Raw genomic sequence first — 17,385 nt, 5'->3', positions numbered from 1 at the left:
GAAAATGATATAAAAACATTCATGAAGGTCACAACAGTAGCAGAAGATATTTGCAAAACTTATCTGCTTAAGATTTTGTATCCAAAATACCAGTATCCAAAGATTCAACAGCAAGAAACTAACAACTTCACTAAAAATGGGCAAAGATTTATAAATATAGATATATGTATACATAATTATTTACATATCATAAATGATATTATAGCTTATCATTTAGGCAATTACAAATTAAAGTAGTGATATAAAGCCTCAGAGCATGACTAAATTTCAAAATCCTTACAATTCCAATTTTTAGCAAGGACATTAAGTTCTATTGGCTTGTTTAGTTGAAGCAGAAAATCCCCATTCCCATTTTGTGTTGTCCTGACTTTGTAGTCTAGAGGCCACAATTTGTTTCACATCCTGAAGCAAAAATTGCTCATCCCGAGTTGGATAAGAAGAAAAGTCAACTCCTGTCTTTCTTTTATTTTTTCTTTTTGTGGTGCTGGGGATTGAACCTAGGGTCTTGTGCGTGTGAGGCAGGCACTCTACCAACTGAGCTATATCTGAAGCCCCTGTCTCCTTTATATTAATATTTTAAACCAAAGTTTTGAATGTCGTCAACCTGAAAGGTTCGTCATCTGGTAATTGGCAGGTATTCATACCATATGCATGTTTTAGTTGTAGTTCTTTCCTACAAATAGAATACATAGATTTTGTATTCAGGAGTTCCTCATATTTGTATATTTATTCATGTCATACTTTATTTTCCATGACATTTTTGACTTGGTTTTAGATGTTTATTCATAGAATATAGAGACATCCCCACGTCTGATAAATTTTAGGGGTTTGTGAGATAAGTTTTAGAATTAAATTCAACTCCAACAAAACTTTGATAACATTTTACTTGTATTTGCACTTCTCACATTTTTCTTCAGTCCATGGCATATATTCAATAATGATTTTTTTCATCAGAGCTACATGGAGGGCAAAGGTAGTAATTTTAATAGATTCGTTATGGATAAAACAGTTTATTCATATCAAATTATTTCTGGAAATATTGTTGGGAAGATGTCTAGATACAGTCTCACTAGAGAACACATGAAAATTCTGCATGAAATATAAATGTCTACATTAACAAATATATTTATGTATGCATAAAAATTCATATCTATGGAGAAAAATTCCTTAGTAGCTGGAAGTCGATTTTAAATCGGAGGTTTATGACTTTTCTGCAGTGAATTACTTTGCTGACATTAGCTTGTCAATGATGGCTCGATCAGGTTATGACATGTGGAGGAGTACAGCAGACAAATGTACTAGGTCTATGCAGAGAGGCATTTTAAATCGAAGGGTTTTCACTGGGGTGAAACATGAAAAATGCCTGGCCCATTCTTTGGGTAAGTAAAGAAAAGCCAGGTGCAAAATTCTGTTGACCTATGCATGTGACAACAATACATATCCTGAAAAGAAGCAGACTTTTAATCTAGATCTGCTTCGGATTTCCATAAGTAATTCAAAGAAATGGATAAACCTGAAAATTCCAAGACTCCTGAGGGAATGTCACCGTGAACAAAGAGATAGCAATAATTACCTGCTAAACTGAGCCCTCAGAATGTTGAAAAATTGGAATTAGCATATAATATGCTAAACATCATTGTTTTAAGTTTTATATGTAAAACAGATAAGTGAATGTTATGGGTTAAATGTGAGGTGTCCCCCAAAAGCTCATGTGTGAGACAATGCAAGAAGGTTTGGAGAAGAAATGATTGGATCAAAAGAGCCTTTTAAAGTGAATTCACCTGTTGGGATTAATTGAATGGTGACTGAAGGCAGGAGTGGTGTGGCTCAAAGAGGTGGGTCACTGAGGGCATGCCTTTGGGGTACATATTTGGTGAGTCTGTCTACTACCTGATCATTATATGAGCCACTTCCCTCTACCACACTCTTGTGCCATGATGTTCAGCCTCAACTTGAGCCCCAAAGAATGCAGCCAGCTTTCTTTGGACTGAGACCTCTTAAACCATGAGCCCCCAGATAAACTTACCCTCCTCTATAATTGTTTGGTCGGGTCCCTTAGTCACAGCAGTGAAAAAGCTGACTAAAATAGTGAATATGACAGTTTATATGATTGTGAGCAAGACACTATTAACTTTGAAGAATATCAAACATACGATTTTTTGAATGAAAAAAAGTTATGATAAACCAACAAATGATTTTGAAAGAGACTAAATGCTGATAAAAAGAAATCATAAATTCAAGACTGAAGAAATTATACAGAATGAAATAAGAAATAAAGTTATGAATATGTAATAGAATTAGGATGTATAAATTATAAGATGGTAAATTTGAAGTTTTAATTTTTAAATAGAATCTAGACAATGGAGGAAATACAACTATTTGAAGATTAAGTGAATGAAAATTATCTTTTGAAAGTCACCAGTTCAGAATATCATTGATTATTAAGTAGGATAAATGAAAATATGTACATAAAAATAGACATAATGTAACTGCAAAAAAATCCAAAGTTTTAAAGTCAATAACAAGGAAAGGAATTTCCTACTTATGCACCTAACTTCTTAATATCCACATTGAAAACTGATGGAATTTTCCAGTTATTATTTCCTTCTAAGTGAAATATGTTGGGGAATCTTGCATTCTTTTGTTTTCATATGTGATGGGAAGCAGATTGACATAAAGGTAACAAGGGCATATCTATGCTAAATGCAAAAAAAAAAGTCTTTAATGCAAGGATACTAGGTGCCTAACAGACTCAGGGGCTGACATATACAATGGACGTCTATAGGAACAGGCAATTCAGGAGACACCATAGCAACTTCTTGCTTCCTATCATTTTTTTCTCATTCCCTTATGTCCTCATTCACCACTTTATTCCTTTCTCCTCTTCTCTTCCTTGATCCTCCATCCTACCCCATTTCTCTGTGTCAATGATTGAGATCATGAAAATCTACAAGTACCAATTTGGAAGCTAGTTACAGAAAAGTTTTAGCAAGAAGGTTAGCTTGCAAACACAGGATCTGTGAATAATGGGGACAGTATATAATTTAGACTTCATATTTCATGTCCCACATTGCCTTGTATATCTTCTTGAATATTGTCAAAGAAAGCCGTAAGTACTAACTCGTGATCTATGACAATGTTTCTCTCTTGGCTATATTCTGAAAAATGTCAATTACTATGTCAACCTTGGGAGTATTATATAAACTAATATTCTGCATTGTGAATCTTTTTCCTGAAGTAGGAGAAAATGAGCTGACTATGTGTTTAAAAATAACCACTATAAAGTTTGGTTTAACTTTAGATTGATGTTATTTATGTTAGTTATATGCCGCAGTCTGGCTGGGCACAAAATCGTGAGCCACTCACGGCCTTGTAGATTCAAACAGCAATTCTTTATTCCCGAACTCACACCGGCACTCTACAAACACGTTCTGGGCAAAATCCACACTTCCACCGGGCTCTGAATCCCAAATACTCTCTGAATCCCGTGAGAACTTAAGGGGAACTCAAGGCGCCTGAGGCAGCAAGATACGCCCTATTCCTAGCAGGAATCACCTTAAACCTGGAACCGCCCTAAACCCGGAACACCCTAAATCCCGATCCGCCCTAAACCCTGATCCACCCTAAACCCTGATCCACCCTAAACCCAGATCCGCCCTGGTCCTTGAGCAAGGTCACCTTTCATGCAAAGTCACTGCAAATGACCTGGGTCCACCATGGAGAGTCCTTCCTCTAAGCAACATGGAGTAGGCTGACAAAGAAATTGTGATGTGTCATTCCTACTTGGCAATGGCTCTCAGCAGTTATACTCATGTCAGAAGAAATGACTCTATGTAGAAGATTGCCAATTATCAAAAACACAGCTATATATTTCGGTCTTACAATTAGTACATATCAACTTGTGGTTATTTTCTTATGTTTTTATTGACTCTACTCTCCAAATTTGTAACATGTTAAAGATTAATTTTATCTTAATTATAATTATCAAATTTCCCCTTCATAATTTTCAAACACAAATATTGGTTCTAAAGTTTCAATGACCACTGTAAAATAAACTGTAATGTATTGTTAATTTTCTTGTACATAAAATAGTATCTGAGGTACTATGTGATGTTTCAATACATGTATATATTATATAATATTTAAATCGGGGTAAACATAACTGGTTCCCCAAACATTTATAATATCCTTGTGTTGAAAACATTCAAAATTATTTCTTCTAGTTCTTTTTTTAAAATATATAAGTACATTTTCATTATCTATAGTCACTCTATTGTGCAATAGAACAACAGAATTTATTTTTTCTAAAATTAGTTTCCATGGAAAATCTTTCTGTGGATTCCCTCCTGCCCACTACTCTTAGTTCCCAGGAACCACTCTTCTTCTCTCAGCTTCTATGAGATCAGCTTTTAGATGTCACAGATTCTTATGTAATATTTTTGTTTCTTTGCCTTGGCTTGTTTCACTTAACATGCTATTCTGCAGTTCCATTAATATTGCTGCAAATGACAGGATTAAATTCTTTCTTTAATGGCCAAACAATACTCCACTATATATATGTACTACATTTTCTTCATCCATTAATCAGTTAGATGCTTAAGTTGTTTCTTGGTTATTATGACTAGTGCTGTAGTAAACATGAGGGTGCAGATGTCTCTTCAACATACTTTTTATTTCTTTTGGATGTGTGCCAGGTGGTATTTTTGCTGGATCGTATGGTAGTTTTAAATTTTTTGAAGAATGTCTACATATTTTTTTAAATTTATTTTTTAGTTGTAGATGGACACAATATCTTTATTTTTATGTGGTGCTGAGGATGGAACCCAGTGGCTAGCATGTGTGAGTCAAGCACTCTACCTCTGAGCTATAGCCCCAGCCCTAAGGGAATGTCTGTTATTTTCCATAATAGATGCACTACTTTATTCTCCTATCAACCAACTGTGTGCCAAGTTGCCCTTTCTCCATATCCTTGATAGCACCTATTCTTTGTCTCTTTGATAATAGCCATTCTTACTGGAGTGAGGTGATATTACACTGTAGTTTTGATTTGTATTTCCTGATGATCAGTAAAATTGAGCATTTTTAAATATACCTTTTGGTCATTTTTCTGTCTTTTGAGAAATGTCTAGTTGGGTGTATTGCACGGTTTTAATTAAGAGTGTTTGGCTTTTTGCTATAGAATTATTTGAGTTGAATAACTTTTAATGGTGGCTTTGCAAAAAGAAATGGACACAAAGAATAATATTGTCTCATAAAAATTGCTATGTGGGGCTGGGGTTGTGCTTCAGTGGTAGAGCGCTCGTCTAGTGCGTGCGAGGCCCTGGGTTCAATCCTCAGGACCACATAAAAATAAATAAATAAAAACAAATGTATTGTGCCCAACTACAACTAAAAAAATAAATAAATATTTTTAAAAATTGCTATGTTGAAGTATAAATATAAAAGTTGTCTATTGTTGTAAGAATTTTCCCAATTCCATTTATTCCTATAATTTAAAAAATATCATTTTAGAATATTTATAAATAAGTTACTCATAACAATGTAATTACACTTAACATTTAAGAATAATATGAGTATTTCAAAAAGCTTTCAGAAGAAAATGTTAGTGAATACAAAAAGTAACGTACTTCCAATAAAGAGACTTTTTTTTTTCCAAAATAAGACTACATTTGAGGTTAAAATTTGAAAGAGACAACCAACAGAATTCCTACTAAAATTAATCATAAAATTTTCAAAATCAGTATAATTTAATGTTATTGAAAATAATTTTAATTAGATGAAATACAGTTATTGCTAGTCAGCCAACAAATTCATCATTTATCCATTACATGCAAAAATGGCCAATTTCATTACTTGCTGATTATGTAATTATATACAAAAAAGGATTACTTAAGAACATTATAGGATTAATTAAATTTAGGGTCCAGTTATAAGATAAGTATAGAAATAGTGATTTTCCTGGCACAACCAGCCAGAAAATAAATGAAAGAAATTTTAGGAGTCATGATATAAATAAATATTCTGTGAAATAAATAATATATATATCCTGAGAAATAAGTATTACCTGAAAAGAAAAATCCATGCAAATTCACTAAGGTAGTAAAATGTAAAAGCATAACAAAAAAAGAACATAGATGTAGTGCCAAATTGCCCAAGTTCAAATCCCAACTCTACCAGGTACCAGCTCTATGAAATTGAAGTACTTAACAATTTATAATTCATACCTCATAATACCTGTTAGTTGTACAAAGTGTGAATGAGTTAAAAGCTGCCAACAATAATTCCAAAAATATTCCTATTGTGGGTAAAACTTGGATTTTATGATTATTTTGTGTGTGGAAATACTGTAGAGCTCAAGCATAGTACCAATACTAACAAACTCAAAAGAATTTTTCTTGAAATTCTTAACAATAATTTAAAAAACAATTACAAACAGGACTGAGAAATAAGGACAATCTGAAATAAATGGCCAGGTATATATATCTCTGATTTTTAGGTTAGTTAATGAAACGTTACATAGAACTAAGATACTGTGAACATTAATAGAAACATAGTCCTGAATCTGTTATGACTCATTAAAATAATACTCAGTTCCATACACTTAAGGATTATCACATGTCATAAATGCCTGCAGACTTGTATCAACAACACAAGACTAGTGCTGTCATGTGATGCATAAAGATGACTCAGCCCTTGACAGATCATACACACACAATGGGCTACCCCACATAGCCTAGAGGTGTAGTAGATTATGCCACTTAAGTTTGTGCAAATGTCCTCTATGATCTTCACACTGATAAAATTGCTTAACACTGTGATTCCAGAATATATCCTCATTCTAAACAATGCATGGCTGACTGATTCCTATCTCATTTTAGAGATAAGGGCACAGAAAAATCAAAACAAAACAAAACAAAAAACCGGGAGCATCACATAGTTTGTTCTTTAATAAAGGACAAGAAAATATTTTTAATTATGCAATAATAAACTCAATCATACATTAAACCTTGCATTATTTATTTCATGAAATATTTTTAAAGTAATACAAAGAAAAATAGGTGCCTTTTGAATCAGGCTGCAACCAGATATTGAACCAAATAGATGGCAAATCAGCCCTTTAAGACTTGGTCACTGTCAATTTTCCTCCAGCTTAAGATGTCAAAATACAATGGAGAACATCTTAAACCATCTTTCTCCTTGCTTCTCTTACAGCCTTTCTCCTGTCAATCTCCTTGTTTCCACATATTCTCCACATAACCTTTACTATTTTTCCTAGCATCCCTGGGCTCACCACATCTGGTAAAAAGGTACAACCTCTCAGCTTCCTGTTGGCTCAATTTCTATTCCCAATTCTGGGAGTTGATACCATAGTCTATTTCTTTTCATCACATGTCCATTTAAATTCTTATTTATTGCATAAAGATTGCAAATGTATATTAATATCTGTCACTCACAATACATGTTAAGATCTAGTAGTCATCCATTGTATGAATGTTTATTAGTACATCTAACAAATCCTCAGTAGTTGCAATTTTTATTCTTTTCAAATTTTTCACTACTGCAAACAGCTGCAAACCAAACAGCCTTGCAGTTAATTATGCAAAAACTTTGACCATATGCTTAATTATTTCCTTAGGATAAATTTCTAGTAATTGAATTTTTGGTTCATTGTTTATACATATTGTTAAGGTTTTCTATATACATTATCACATTTCCCTGTAGGTAGTTTGTACACATTACTCCAGCAGAGACTGGGTATTAATTTTTTAAAAGTATCTCATTGTTATTTTAATTTGCATTTCACAGTAAGGTGTGAAATTGAAACTTTACTTTTACCAAAAATGTAGTTGGTTGTCTTTCTAGAAATTCTTGTTAAAGTAGTTGAGTTTGAATCTATAGCAATTGACATAGAATGGCATATAAACCGAAACACAATACAAAGTTATTTCTTAAGTGTTGAATGCATTCATGCAAACTTCTAACCATTGTCTGATCACTTGAGCAGTCAATTGGGTAGATACCTGCATCCTAAGTACCCAATTTATCATCTAACGACATGTTTTTCATTCCATTTTTCCCTCTTTGGTGGTGTGTGAAATAATTTTGGAAGAACAAGAACACCATTTTTTTTTAATCAAAATAGAACAGTTTCTATGTGTGTCTTTAATATCATATACAATGGGAGCTATGGTCAAAAACTTTTTGGAAGCCATCCATAAAGAGAGTTTGGAGAATTAAATGTGATATTACAGGTAGACAGCTTTGTCTGATACTTGACATATAAGTATTCAGTATCTATTTTTATAAGTATGATTATTACATGTTTTGGTGTATATATTTTAATTAGGACAAGGTAATATTTTTAAATTAAAATATGTATTCTGATAAATGTTACAAACTTCTACCAAGGCTTCAGACTTGTCCACTGCTCCTGGAAATACATGATCTGTACTTATGAAGTCTAGCTTTATACCTAGTAGAATTTACAAGGCTAGGCTTGTGCAGTTCGTAACATCCAACTGCTCATGGTCATAAATTGAAGCTGGCTAGTATCTTTAGTACTAATGACCTTCCAAGTAGGACACATCTATTCATAAGAGGCACAGTATCAGAATTCTCATCACTAAATTCAAGGCTTTTTACTTTTCTCCTAGGAGAAAATTCATACATGAAAAAAGGATAAAAGGGCAGGTGTCTTTTTTTTCCTCAAGATACTTGAATGCATAAAAGTCATATAAATATTCTATATTTTACAGAAAATATTCTCAGTATTTAACTAATTTCTCTGGTAAATACAGTACTTTAAAAATACCCATTCTTAATTGATTTAGGAGTAACTTTTTTGAGCTTTTTGCCCTTGAAGAGGATTCCTTCCTATTGGTATTCCTAATTTGGATTTAAATGAGACCATTCATTTTTCAATGATTTGATCCTTAATGCTTCTTTGCCTAGGAACAGGCTTAAAATACATTAATTCTGCATACTTCAGCACCCACCACAAGATAAATGGATTACAAAAGTTATGCTCATTAATCAAAGTCCCATGGCATGACCAAAGCAAGTACTGAGTGTGGTGATTGACACATTAAGGCACACTGGAAAAATGTTCCCTATTCCAAGCCAAACCATCTTCTTAACCAGATACGTGCTGCTCTCGGCCCTACTAACCCACCAGAAACATCTGAATATAGCTTCAAAAGCCCTGCATCATCAGACTTCTGTTTTGCATCTTTATTTTCAGTGCTGGCATTTTATCCCCCAACAATCACATCTAAGCTATAATCGTTTTCTTCTATCCTTCCTCTGGATCCTAACTTCTGCTGTCTTCTATGCTCACATTGTGCTTCTATAGATGTGAAACAGGTATCTATATGGTGTAAAAAACAATTGTAGACTGATGTTCAGAACTTTAAATATCACTGTCTCATAGTATCTGAGTTCATCTTCTAGTCATTCAAAATATATCAGTCTCAGTTCCATACTAGGTGAGTTTGTTTGCTTCACTAAGATTACTAATGTCCCCTTTTAACTGGGAGAAATTCTGAGGCTCCTAGCCTTCTGCAGAAGGCAACAATTAGCTAAGATTGATTCAGATGCTTGTGTCAATGTATCTACTTTCAAAAATATCTCCTGCTTTTGATATGGGATTTTAATTTTCTTAGGGAATGATATAAACTTTAAAAAAATAACTTCAATTTAAATTTTAATAATGGATTTATCAACTATTCAGTAAATGATATTATTGGATACAGTTGGATATAGAAAAATCTCATGAGCTTGGTGATCATTTAAGTACAGGTTTGGAAATAAATCCTCACCTAGAGCATTCACCACACTATATTTGGCTCTCATTTTGAACGTCACTTTTATCAGAAAGACATCTTTGACTACCTCTATAATTTGAATGCCTTTTTTTTTACTTTCTATTCTTATCTCCTCCTCATCCAACAAAAAATTTTATCACCTTTTATTAATGATTTCTATTGTCTTTATCCTATTTCATACAATGTGAAACCACATGCATTCAAAGTGACATGTGATAAATACATATTTGTTGAATCAATAAGTCTAGAATTTGGATGAATACGCACCATGAAGCTCAAATCGTAAATAGTTCTGTAAAAATGGATGTAAATCATTGTTTTTTTTTTTTCATGTTTCCCTTCCCAATACTTGGTTCTCTCTTATACTCTTATACTCTTGTTCTCCCTTTAAATTTTAAATCCATTGATCACAAGACAAAGTGGTCTAACTCTAGACCTGCAGTGGGTATAAAAGGACAAACACTTCCAGACTTTACTCACAAACTGGGAGGAGGTTCCAGAAAATCAATCAGCCAGGGAGCATACCAGTTCAAGGTTTGGTGGGGGCTGCCTCACCAGGAAGGAAGCCTCTGACCCTGTATGTGTGGTTGAAACAGAGACAGAAAAGCAGCTCCTCCATTGACAATTAGTTCTAGAATATTTGCAGTTGTGGATGGCATCTTTGTGACACATCAGGCATTTACACATCTACAAAATGTGACCTGGTCTTGGGTGGGTGTGATGGTGAGCAGAAACATATAAATGGGAGCTATGAATAGAAATGCATGGCAGAGATATAAGGAAGTGTGATGCATGCTGAGGAGTTCAACCTTAGCAATTTCATTTGAAGAATATCTGTTATTGAGAACATGACAACTTATCAGCCACTAATTGAGAATTTGATTAGCCAATCTATAATTTGCTACCTTAACTGTCTATAAAATATTTCACTATAAGATTTTAAATGAATTTTGAAATTACTCATGTTAATTAAATTTCTTAGGCAGTGCCTGTGAAATCATAATATTCTTTTATTATAGCAAACTGAAAGTTATTTAAAGAGAAAGGCCATTGCACATAGAAAACTGATGTACATTGTATGCTTAATTCATGTGACAGTACACCATATAAATCAAATTGTTATTACATTTTGCAATATAATAGATTTCTTAATGAAGAAACAGATAACCCTTGCAAATATGTGTTTTTATTCTCTAGATATTTGAAATTTTAAAAAGGTGTGCAGGAGATGTTATTTAAACAAGTCTAAATTGTCACCCACGGAAAGTACTATATTGTGTGGACATACTGAATTTATACTTTATAATAAATTCATGTATCAATTGTCTAATTCATGTAAACATATAACTTGGACACTAAAATAAACAAAGGGCAAAAATAGAAATAATAGATGAGCCTGTATTACTTTATAAATAGAGAAGGATGCATACCTTCATTCATTTGGCAAATATGCATTGATAAACTTTGTGATATTGCTGCTGTCTCCTTGTAGATTATATTTATTTTTTTTATTGGTGGGAATCAACTTATTTTACACTCATTTTGAAAAATAGGACTCTCGGAAGAGACGACTGTAATAGAGTCTTCCCGTTTTCACCCTCCTGCAGTACACATCTAGACTATACTTCCAATCACCCCAACTCAAGAGGTAGAGGTGTCCAGATCACTGAGATCTGGATAGTGGAATGAGGGTATCTATCAGTGAATAAATATGTCTGATCCATTCAAATTTCCTCACTTTTGTGCATTTTCCCCCTTTTTATCAAATTCTCAGATTATGGTAAGTCCTAGGAGATGAATAATAATGGATCTTTTTGTCTTTGAGACACATGGAGCCTTTCACCTACAAGACAAACCTTGCCTCCATTACATTAAAAATAACTTGGCGTGTTTGTAATTATATGATTAGATGTTCACCTACCACTAGCCACCAAAAGTCTATTTAGGAGGTAGTAAAAAGCAGTCATTGAGTACATAGACCCATAGACCACATGGCTTTGACATGATTCTTCCAATTATGTTTTTTATGAACTTGTCTAGTATTCCTCATTAGAAAATGGGGAAATAATAATAACCACCCTTTAGGGTGGTCAGAAAAATTGAAAAAAAGTTTCTATACACACACACACACACACACTTAACTAGACCCTGGTAAAATATGTGTTCGGTTCAGGATATCGGCTATTTTTTTTTTTTTTCAATCATACTTCAGAGGATCCTTTACAATCTGGGTAGAAAGCATAGGTGGACTCATGGTGGAAAAAAACTTAAAATTGAAAACTTCCATAGACTTGAGCAGGCTGTCTGGCAGAGGTGGAGCATAGACTACAAGTGTAGGTCAGAAATTTGCCACCAGGTGGGAAAATTAACAATTCTACTGACTTCTTCATTAGATGCTATGTGGTCTTCTACTCACTGAGGATCCCTATACTTCAAACATTCTCTGATATATACATTGTCATAGGGAATAAACTCACAATTGAACTTGGTGAGATACAAGTTTTTCTGAAAAAGATGACGCAAATAGCATGAAAGGCGCGTACGCGCCACACACACACACACACACACACACACACACACACACACACGCGCGAGCACGCGCGCCTTTGGCAAAGGGAAAAATGGACTCCACAGTACCAGAACCATGAAGAGAAAACATGAAACCCAGAATCTCCCAGGAAAGGGTCAGGGTTTGGCAACTTTGGGAGTCAAAGCAACCAGCAGGAACAATACCAACAACCCTGCCATTTCTTCCCCTGCTCTATCAGAATAAAGAGACTGGAGACGTCTTCAGGAAAGGCACCAACAGTGTGAACAATATTGCATCATTTTTACTAGTCAGAATTGTGTGCTCGTGGGTACATTGTCCATTCCTGGTGCATCAGGTATAATTACAAGGAAGGGGGACATTTCGCATCCATCTTGAGATAAATGGTGGACTGCCTTATAATAATTATAGCAATATATTTAACACTTATTTCTTTCAAAGTAACCCTTGGTCCATAAAATATAAATGTTCCTATTGTGTTCTCACTTATTAATTTTTCTACAAGGAAGCAAAGCACTTTAATATCATTTCTATTAACTACTTTGACAGCATTTATCTGTACCATCCTGGTTCTGGAAAGTCAAATGAATTTTTTATATTCCTTATTTTAATTTGACTAAAATTATTTAAAGTGTTTCTAATGAATATCTTTCTATTTAGATCTTATTATGACGGATTTCCCTCGTAAGATGTTTGAACTCTTTCAGACTCATTTAGGAGAAAAAAAAGGGGAAGTAAGTGGAAAATGGTAAGAAGCTCTGGGCTGGGAAAAAGAACTCAGTTGAAGCTACCAGTAACATACATGGTAAAGACTGTGGCCCCACACAGTGCCTTTGAGCTCAATTTCAAAAGATGGGCAAATGATAAATTTTGTCCAACAGCATTTAATTTTCTAGTGAAGTACTGCTGTTTCATCTAATTGAGATTCAATCACATGGTGTGGCTACATTATCTGAGCATAAAAAATCATAATCATTCCTAGGATTTTGCTTAAACCTTCATCAAGGAGACCTCCTCCTCCTCTGAGATGCATACCTATAAAGATTGTACGAGCTGAGATGCTTCCAGCAGTCTTTGCCTGAAGAGAAGTTTACTGCAGAGGAAAGCAAAGTTAAAGGATAAAAGGAAGCAAAATTGTGTTTTCATGAAATAATATGACCTCCTGGATCCAGATGTCCTTGTATCTAACTCATCTGTGGATGCTCTGATTACATCAGTGATTCTCACACTGTGGTCTTCAGAACAGCAGCAGCTGCTGCACCTGGAGACCTGCTAGAAATACAAATTACCAACCTCCCCCAAAATCTACTAGCAAGGGTTTGAAGAAGCCCTCAATAAGGGTAAACCAGATGCCTGCTTAGTAAGCAATAGAATCAGGGTTCTACAGTTCAAGCACCTCAAGATTACATTAATTCTGCTTCATTTGCTTGTTTAATTTCATGTATAACCAAGAAAATAATTCCTGATTACAAAGAGGCACTCTTACTGATTTGCCATGCTATTCATCTATCCTATTTAATCATCCATTCAACAGAACATACCAAGTAGTCAGACCCCACACTATGTGGCCTCCAGATGCTGAGAGTAGAACATAAAAGACTTTCTAATTTCAAAGAATTTACAAAATAAAAGATAACTAGGGACAACAAACACTCAGGATGTCACTCTTCTACATCCTTGATGTTCACTGCTAAAACACTATCACAGTCCTTCAAATAAAGCAGGTCAGTAAGGCAGTACTGATCTAATGGAACTGACTCAAGGTGACATACCAGCCCTCCCTAGAAGTACTAGTGAAGTACTAGTGAAATTGAAACAAATTTATTATTTAAATATAACATAGAAATTATATTTTGATATAATATAGGTTGAGACACATATAAAGAACCTGTTAACTATGAGATAATATATATTTTTATATTCTTGGAATCAATATCCTTTATACTATATTATGTATGTGTTTGTATATACGTCTCCATAGTATTTGGATAGGTCTTCATTTAGAATTGCATTTCATTTACTTTGGATAAGTTTTATGCAGAATAAAATGGCAACTTTATTTTAACCCAATAATTATACATGTTAATGGGATTCAGGGATTCATGCCTTATGAATGAATGATTCCATTCATTCATAAGGCATGAACTGACTTCCAGTTCCATCATTTTCCTTGTAAATAATGGAATTATATTCTTATGGCTGAATAGTACTCCATTGTATACATGTATTTTTTAATCCCTTCATCTGTTGATAGGCACCTACCTAGGCTTATTTCATATCTTAGTTATTGTGAATGGTGTTGAAATAAACACACAGGTGCACATTTCTCTTCTGTATGCTGATTTCATTTCCTTTGAGTATATATGTAGAAGTGGGAATAGCTGACTCATATAGTAATTCTATTTTTAGTTGAGTATGATGTTGGTTATGGTTTTGCCATATATACCCTTTATTATGCTGAGATGTGATTCTTTTATACCAAATTTATTGAGGGCCTTTAAAATGAAGGAATGATGAAATTTATCAAATGCTTTTTCTGCCTCTATTGACATGATCATATGATTTTTGTTTTCATTGCATTTATGTGATGTATTACACTTATTGATTTACATATATTGAACGATCCTTGCATCCCTGGAATGAAATACCAATTTGATTATGGTGTGTGCTATTTTTGATATATGGTTAAATATGATTTTCTAATATTTTGTTGAAGAATTTTGCATATGTTCATCAGGGATATTGGTTTCTTATTTTCTTTTTTCTGTACTTGTCTTATTTTGGTAATAAGGTAATTTTGGCTTCACAGAATGAGTTTGGAATGGTTCTGTGACTTCCAATTCTGTGGAATAGTGTGAGAACATTTGGCATTAGAACATTAAATATTCGGTAAAACTTATCAACAAAGCCACCCAGTCCTAAGCTTTTTCTTTGTTGGAAGATTTTTATTACTACTGTTCCAGTCTCATACTTTTGTTTCAATTATGGTAGGTCTCATGCATGTAGAAAATTATCCATTTCTTCTAGGTTTGAAAATTCATTGCCATAAATATTTTCATCATAATCCCTAAAGGTACTTTGTGTTTCTGTTGTGTGATTTGTAGTGTTTCCTGTTTCAACTCTGGTTTTATTTGGGTATTTTCCCCCTTGAATAGTTAAGCTAACAGTTTGAGAGTTTTACATATTCAATGAACTAATTCTTTATTTCATTGATCTTTTACATTATTTTGGTCTCTATTTCATTTTTTTTCTGCCTTATTTTTGTTTCTTTTACTAATTTGGAGTTTGGTTTGTTCTTGATTTTTATATACCCTGAGATGTATCATTAGGTTTTTTATTTGAAATCTGTTTTATTGTTATTGTTGTTGTTGTAGACACTCAGCTTTTCTAAAAGGGAAGTTCATAGCACTATTAATGCATTCCACAGGTTTTAGTAGGTTTCCTTTTTAATATTTATTTTTTTGTAGTTGTACACAATAATTTTTATGTGGTGCTGAGGATCGAGCCTAGGTCCTTGCATATGCAAGATGAGTGAGCGCTCTACTACTGAGCCATAACTCCAGACCCATGGTTTCCATTTTTTAATTTTTTTGTGTGTGTGGTGCTGGGGATTGAACCCAGGGTCTTGTGCATACGAGGTAATCACTCTACCAACTGAGCTATATCACCAGCCCCTGCATTTTCATTTGTTTCAGATGTTTTAATTTTTCTCCTGACAACCTCACTGGACTACTGCTCATTCAAAATTGTGTTTTACAGTCTCCATATATTTGTATAATTTCTCAAATTTCTCTTGTTGACTTCTAGTTCGATTCCATTTTTATCAGTAAAAAAAAGATGAGAGTTTAGTTTTTTTTTCAATTTTTTCAGACTTTTTTTATGGTGTATCTAGAGGAATTTCCATATACTGATGAAATGATTGTGTTTTGTAGCTCTTGGATGGAATATTCTGTAAATTTCTATTAACTCTATTTAATCTGTTGTATAGTTTGACTCTAATTTTCTTTCTTTCTTTTTTTTTTTTTTTTGGTCTTGATGATATGTCCATTGTGGACAGTAGATATTGAAACCATCTACTATTAAGGTTTGAATCCTAAATGTCCCTCAAAGCCATGTGTTTAAGGCTTAGTCACCAGATTATGTCACAATTGTAAGATCATGCATGCCTCCGTCAGAGGTGGAGGCTGGTGGAAAGAAGTTAGATTGTTGGGATGTGTCCCTGAAAAGAATACTGGGACCCTAGTCCCTTCCTTCTCTCTGCTTCCTGGCCACCATAAAGTGAGTAGTTTTGCCCTGCCATGATGTTCTGCCTCACCACAGGCCAATAAACAATGGAACCAACTTACCAGGGATCTGAAATCATGAGATTAAAATCAACTGTTCCTCCTTTATAAGCTTTTTTGTCTCAGATTTTTTTTTTCATAGTTGGTATTATTGTGTTACAGTCTGTCTCTCCCTTTAGGTCTAATAGGGTTTTTTATACAAACTTGTGTACTGTGCCATTAGATACATACAGATTTATAATTACTTTATCTTATTAATTGAATCATTGTTTAATTCTTTATTTTGCCTCTTCTTAGTTTTTATCTTAAAGTCTACTATTTTTTTAATAAATAAATAAGTATAGTTACTCCTGCTTCCATTTGCCTGGCATACCATTTTATATCCCCTCAATTTGGTCTCTGTATGTTAACTAATGAAGCCAGTTTCTTGTTGTTGGCATGTTTGTGCTTCTTTTTTTATTTAAAAAAATGTTTTAATCTTTTCAGCCAGTCTGTAGCTTTTAATTGGAGAATGTATTTTATTTACATTCACAGTTATTATTATTGACTTTCTTCTAGTCATTTTGAATATCTTGTTCTTTCCTTTTATTCATCTTTGTGGTTTGATGGTTTACTGTATTGATAATACTTGCTCCTTTTCTATATTTTTTGATGTACCTACTCTTATAGTGGGGTTTATTCACATGCTATCATAGTGGTAGTTAACATTTTCTACTCGGAGTGTAGGAGT

The sequence above is a fragment of the Marmota monax genome, unplaced genomic scaffold (assembly GCF_021218885.2).
Source record: "Marmota monax isolate L192 unplaced genomic scaffold, Marmota_monax_Labrador192_F-V1.1 WCK01_AAM20220418_F8-fsc00004, whole genome shotgun sequence".
NCBI lineage: Eukaryota > Metazoa > Chordata > Mammalia > Rodentia > Sciuridae > Marmota > Marmota monax.
Note: the sequence above shows the minus strand (reverse complement) of the source record.